Source organism: Acomys russatus, chromosome 2 (genome assembly GCF_903995435.1).
Source record: "Acomys russatus chromosome 2, mAcoRus1.1, whole genome shotgun sequence".
NCBI lineage: Eukaryota > Metazoa > Chordata > Mammalia > Rodentia > Muridae > Acomys > Acomys russatus.
Window position 1 is genome coordinate 512,168 of NC_067138.1, and position 6,212 is coordinate 518,379.

Sequence of the window (6,212 nt, forward strand, 5' to 3'; positions counted from 1 at the left end):
GCCCTCTTCTGGCCTGTGGATGTATATGCAGGCAGAGCACTGTGTGCATAACAATAAATTAATAAATGTTTTTTTTTAAAAAGGAAATGCCATAACCATATCTAATACTTGGGGTCTTTTTTTTTTTTTTTTTAATTTTAAGACAGAGACTCATTATGTAGCCCTGGCTGGCTTGAAACTCACTGTTTAGAGCAGGCTGGCTTTGTATTCATGGAGATCCTGCCTCTGCCTCTGCCTCTGCCTCTGCCTCTGCCTCTGCCTCTGCCTCTGCCTCTGCCTCTGCCTCTGCCTCTGCCTCTGCCTCCTGAGTGCTGGGATTAAGAATGTGAGGCACATATCTGGCTTGTATGCTAATTTCAAAACATTTTTAGGTCGGGTGTGGTTCCGCACACATTTAATTCCAGCACTCTGGAGGGAAGAGACAGGCGGATCTCTAATTTCTAGGCAAGCCTTGTCTACAGAGCGAGTCCAGGACACCCAGGGCTGTTACAAAGAGAAACTCTGTGTTGAAATTTTTTCTTTTAAATGCCGACTAAACATAATAAATAAATGTTGCTTAGGTGCCTAGATATCCATATAGAGAAATGATTTTCATTTCCTAATTCATCATATACAGAGAAGGCAATTCACTGTGGATCACAGATCTAAACCAAAGCTAAAACTACACAGTTCTTTTAAACAGGAGAAGATCATTATGCCTAGGGGAAGTAATACTGGAAACATCAATAGGGTTGATCAAAATATAAGACATATGTTTAGCTGAAGACACAATGAAGAAAATGAACGCACACATCAGGCGTGGTGGAGTGCTGAGGCAGGAGCATCAAGGTCTCCAGACCACCCTAGGCATAGCAAACTCCAGCTCAAGAGAAATATGATGCCTCCATTGGTCTCCTTGGAGCTCCTGTCCCCTCTAGGTCCCTCTAGCCCCCAACTCTTCCATAAGACTCCCTGTGCTCCACCCAAGGTCTGGCTGTGTGTCTCAGCATCTGCTTGGATCCCCGACGGGGTGGGGTCTTTCAGAAGATGTCTACGGTAGGCTGCAGTCCTGCTCCCTCTCTTCAACTTCAGGTGTCTATTCTAGTTGCCCTCCTGAATGAGAATTAAGCGTCCTCCCTAGGGTCCTCCTTTAGGTCTGTGTGTTATAGTGTGGTTATCCTGCATTATGTGGCTAATATCTGCTTATAAGTGAGTATATACCATGTGTGTTTTTCTGGGCCTGGGTAACCTCATTCAGGATGATCTTTTCTATTTCCATCCATTTGCCTGCAAATTTCAAGATGACCTTGTTTTTAATAGCTGAATAGGGGGCCCTGCAGAGACTGGGCCAATCAAGGACCATGAATGGTGAAGACTTAGACCCTCTGTTCAGATTGAGTCCAAAGGCAGCACAGTCTCTCTGTGGGTCCCATAATATGGGGAGTAGGGGCTACCTCTACCATGGACTCTGGTGCCCACTTGTTGATCACTCTCTCTTGGTGGGGAAGCCTTGCCAGGCCACAGAGGGAGAGGATGCAGACAGTCCAGATGAGCCTTGATAGGCTGGGGTCAGATGATTGGGGAGGAGGGTTCCCACTATCTGAGGACTAAGGGAGGGGAGAGGTAGAATGAGTGAGGCAGAGTGGGACCAAGAGGAGACAAGGGGGGTCTACAATAGGGATGTAAAGTGAATTAATTAAAAAAAATTTAAAGATCAAGAAAAGAAAGAAAGAAAAGAAATGTGTAAAATGTGTAAGCCACACAGTGAGAGGATATAAAAAAAAAAAAGTGTTCAATGATTCATGGTCCAGAAATGCAAATTAAAGCCACAGCGAGTAACCACTTCACCTGCCAGGTTAGCTAAAACCTCAACAACTGACCGTACTGCGTGTTGACGAGACCCTGGTGCAATAGGAACCCTCATAGCATGACACTTTTGTAAAGGATCTACCAGTTTCTTATAAAAGAAGCTAAGCACATCTCTAAGGTGTGATCCAACAGACAGGTCCTCGGGTGTTTAGCCAAGAGAAAAAGAAATGGATACCAAACACTTGTCTGTGACAGCTTCGTTCATAATGATTCAAATGGAAGCAGCCTGGCTGACTGTCAGCAAAGAAGATGGGCCAATGAACCTGGCATGTCATGCAATGGATGGCTGCACAGTACAAACAAGGGACCTAAATGCACATCCTTTTGTGCCTCTTCTGTGTCTATTCTCAGCAAAGGTCTCACTTCCTTACACCAGAAGCTTAGTTCACCTTCACATAATTTCTACTCCTCTACCTCCTTTGTACCTCTCTCTTCCACAGCTGCCTTCTGGTGAAGGCAGCCTCCCTATGGACCACACGCAGACAGTCTGCTTGATTCACTTCCTGGTCCCCGCTTCTTGCATGGACTGTGCAGGCATGGCTGAGAGACCACCTCTTGGTCTCCAATATGAATCCATAGGGCATATGCCTTGATAGGTCCAGATCCACCCAGCACACAGGTCCCCAGATGGCTCCTCTTTACCTATTGGCCCCATGAGGTCCAATGCCCTCTCCTTAGGATCTGAGGCTGGCACACTGCTTCTGGTGTGCTGCCTCTCCCAGGTCACACATAAGCAGGACTCTGAAACCTAACTTCTTTCCAGGCCAGGGCTGCCCTGCAGACGGGCTCCTAGCTTCTTCTCAAGGTCTTTAGCCATACTGAAGTTTGCAGAAATTCAAGCGAGGAACAGATGTCTACCTTGCTGTCCCTTGACAAGGTAGTGGGAGCTTCCAACAGGAACAGGGGAAGGAGGAGACAGCTCCTGGGGTGCTTCAGTGTAATTGGATGTTTGGGACATTGTCCCAAAGGAATAAGAAGTTCCTGATTGTGCCATTCCATTTTTAAACTTTTAATCACGGGAGGGACTGCGTGAGTCTCACGTATGGTGCCAGTTTCAAATGTGCACCCCTGTGATTGGTGCTCATTAGGCAAATCTGCCTGAAATAGAACAGAGACCAAGTGCGAAGGATGAACTTTGAGTCTTTTCTTCAAATCAGAGGTGGCATCTCAGCCTGGGCCCTTAAGCCAGGCGCTGCTTCTATTTCTGGCCTGGAACTTTCTTAGCTGCAGGTATACCCCTTCTCAGTAGGTTTTCTGATTAAGGTAAGTGAGGATTGGTGTAAAAGCTAATCCCAGCCTTTTATTAGCATGCTGGCATCCTAGTGTCTGACTTGAATTTCTGCAGAGATGGGTTTGAGGAGAGAACAAATGAAGCCAGTTCAGTGGCATCACGAAGATGGGCCAGGGGCAGACTGGACCCCTCCCCCCAACTTGGGCTTGAGAAATTTGAATGTCAAAAGATTTATCAGGTATGTCAGTCTGAGCTCATGGGCTCCCCTCTGACTTGAGAGACTGGCTTGTGACTGAGATGGTCCCATCTCATGATGACCTTCTGCAGACTATCATAGGACTGAGAGAAGCTAGAAAGATGCTGGCTCCTTCCACATGGAGAGTCTCCTGATGCACCAGGGCTCTGCAAATACAGAGGACGTCGTGTGAGAACATAGTGACGTCTTCACATCCAGGAGAAATCAAGTAGGAATGGGAAGGCGGTGTGCCAGCGTTGTTCAGGGAAGGATCTAGAATGGGAAAGAAGGTTGAAGTAGATTATTGAGAGGCATAGTCAATGTTGGAGGAGAAGTCTGAGTGAAATACCTAAGGAAATGCTCCCCTTAGTTATGTCTCCCTAAATACAACCTTCCCTTTTCTTTAAGGATCCAGCAAAATTCTTTATCTCCAAGAATGTTTCTCTGAGCCCTGTGTTCTCATCAACGCCCCTGTGGAATCACTAAGCTTACCCTCTTTTTTTTTTTTTTTGTCCTGGCCAGCTAGCTTTATTGATGCTCGTGCCACAAAGAGTTTCCAGTAGTCACAGCACAAAGACTCCTGCAGAGTCACCGTCCAACAGGCCTCTTCCGTGGAGACCTTGTCCTCACCCTGACCCTTGACCTCTGTTCTCACTTGCTCCTGTGACCTGGGCTCCAGTCTCCATCCAGTGGTCTCAGCAGGCCTTCAAAGCATGGCCACCAGTTTGAAGGTGCCCTCAGGCTTGGCAGGAACCACGTGGACAAAAGTCTTGTAGAGCACAGCCCCCTTGGGAAGACTGGTGACCAGTTCCACAGCCTCTGAGTTTTTGGGACTGGGCACGTAGACCTCTTTGGTGTTAAGCTTACCCTCTTTACTAGCCAACAAGCTCACCTAAGCCCAGGCCATGGGCCCTTCACCTCTTAGCAGCTGTTACACCCATGCACTGGCTATCAAGTATGTTTGGGGCTGGATATTCAGACACATTAGATAAATTAATGGAGGATGAATGGATGGGTAAGTGAATCACTGGGCAGAAAGCCCTGGAACTGGTGCTGTGAGAATCATCTGCAGAGTAACAGAGTGTTTTCTCTGAGAAGGCTCTGGACCAAAAACAATGGTTTGGGGCAGGTGTGGTGGCTCACACCTCAGGAGGCTGAGGTAGGAGGATTGCCATGAAGTTGAGGCCAACCCAGGTCAGCCCGAGTGAGAATGAGACCTACCATAGAAAGCAAAACAGACAAACAACAACAACGAAACCACAAAGACAGAACGGAGGAAAAAAAGAAAGGAAGAAGGAAGAAGAGGAACAAGAACAAGAAGAAGGAAGGAAGAAGGACGGAAGGAAGAAAGGAGAGTTTTAAGGCAAGGATTCACAACTATATCTCTAACAACTGGCACAAAGTATGGAGACAGGCAACAAGTTTAGTCTCTTCTCTGATATAGGACACAACATGAGCAAAAAAGAATGCTTTGTATAGCCTTTTCTTGATCAAATGCATTAAGTTAATCAGATTTATAACTTTGCTGTCTTTCACTCACAATTCTTATACTGGTTTTGTTGCTCTTTTTCTTGCAAAGAAATACAGTTGTGGGCTTTCAGAAACCCTCTGCCAAACTGGGACTGCGGGCCTGATGTCCTGGCCCTATGCAAAGCATACAATGTTGGGCTCAGACCTAAGTGTTTGCTTCATTTGACAGAGGAGACACAACATGGAAAGTAAGAACCAGACCAACACCATGACCAGCTTCATCCTCCTGGGCCTCTCCGCCCACCCAAAGCTGGAGAAAACCTTCTTCCTGCTCATCCTACTGATGTACCTGGTGATTCTGCTGGGCAACGGGGTGCTCATCCTGGTGACCATCCTGGACTCCCACCTGCACACGCCCATGTACTTCTTCCTGGGGAACCTCTCCTTCCTGGACATCTGCTACACCTCCTCCTCAGTCCCCCTCGTTCTCGACAGCTTCCTGAACCCCAGGAAGACCATCTCCTTCTCAGCCTGTGCTGTGCAGATGTTTCTTTCCTATGCCATGGGATCTACAGAGTGTGTGCTCCTGGGCATGATGGCGTTTGACCGTTACATGGCCATCTACAGCCCGCTCAGGTACCCTGTGATCATGAGCAAGACTATCTATGTGCCCATGTCTGCCAGCTCCTGGGCTGCCGGCATCGCTGTCTCTCTGGTTCAAATATCTCTTGTTATAAAGCTGCCCTTCTGTGGGGACAACGTCATCAATCACTTCACCTGTGAGATCCTAGCAGTCCTGAAACTGGCCTGTGCTGACATCTCCCTCAATGTCATCATCATGGCTGTTACAAATATGATCTATCTGGGAGTCCCCATTCTCTTTATTTCTTTCTCTTACATCCTCATTCTTGTCATCATCCTGAGGATCCCCTCTGCTGAGGGGAGGAAGAAGGCCTTCTCCACCTGCTCTGCCCACCTCACTGTGGTGATCATCTTCTACAGGACCATCCTCATCATGTACGGGAAGCCCAAGTCCAAGGACCCTCTGGGGGCAGACAAGCAGGACCTTGTAGACAAGCTCATTCTCTTTGTTTTATGGAGTGTTGACCCCCATGTTGAACCCCATCATCTACAGCCTGAGGAACAAGGATGTGAGAGCTGCTGTGAGGAACCTGGTGGTACTCAAGAAGAGCATCACCTCATGATGTTTGGAGAAGAGATATTCCCATAGTTCTATGCTTCTTTCCTGTGCTCATCCATGAATCTCAGAAACTATATGTTCTCTAAAGGAGCTGTATGCGAAGAGTGACTATCTAAAAATGGTACTTCACATATATTGGAGAATGGGACACAATGAAAACAATGACACCAAAGACCTGCTGGGCATGTGCCTTAAAGGGAAGAAACTAAAATACAAAACAAACAAAC

General features: G+C 47.1%; 1 pseudogene; it reads left to right on the top strand.

Annotated features, from left to right (window-relative positions):
* The first annotated feature begins 5,025 nt into the window (after positions 1–5,025).
* LOC127205785 (olfactory receptor 13C7-like) lies at positions 5,026–5,989 on the top strand (annotated as a pseudogene).
* Positions 5,990–6,212: the final 223 nt, after the last annotated feature.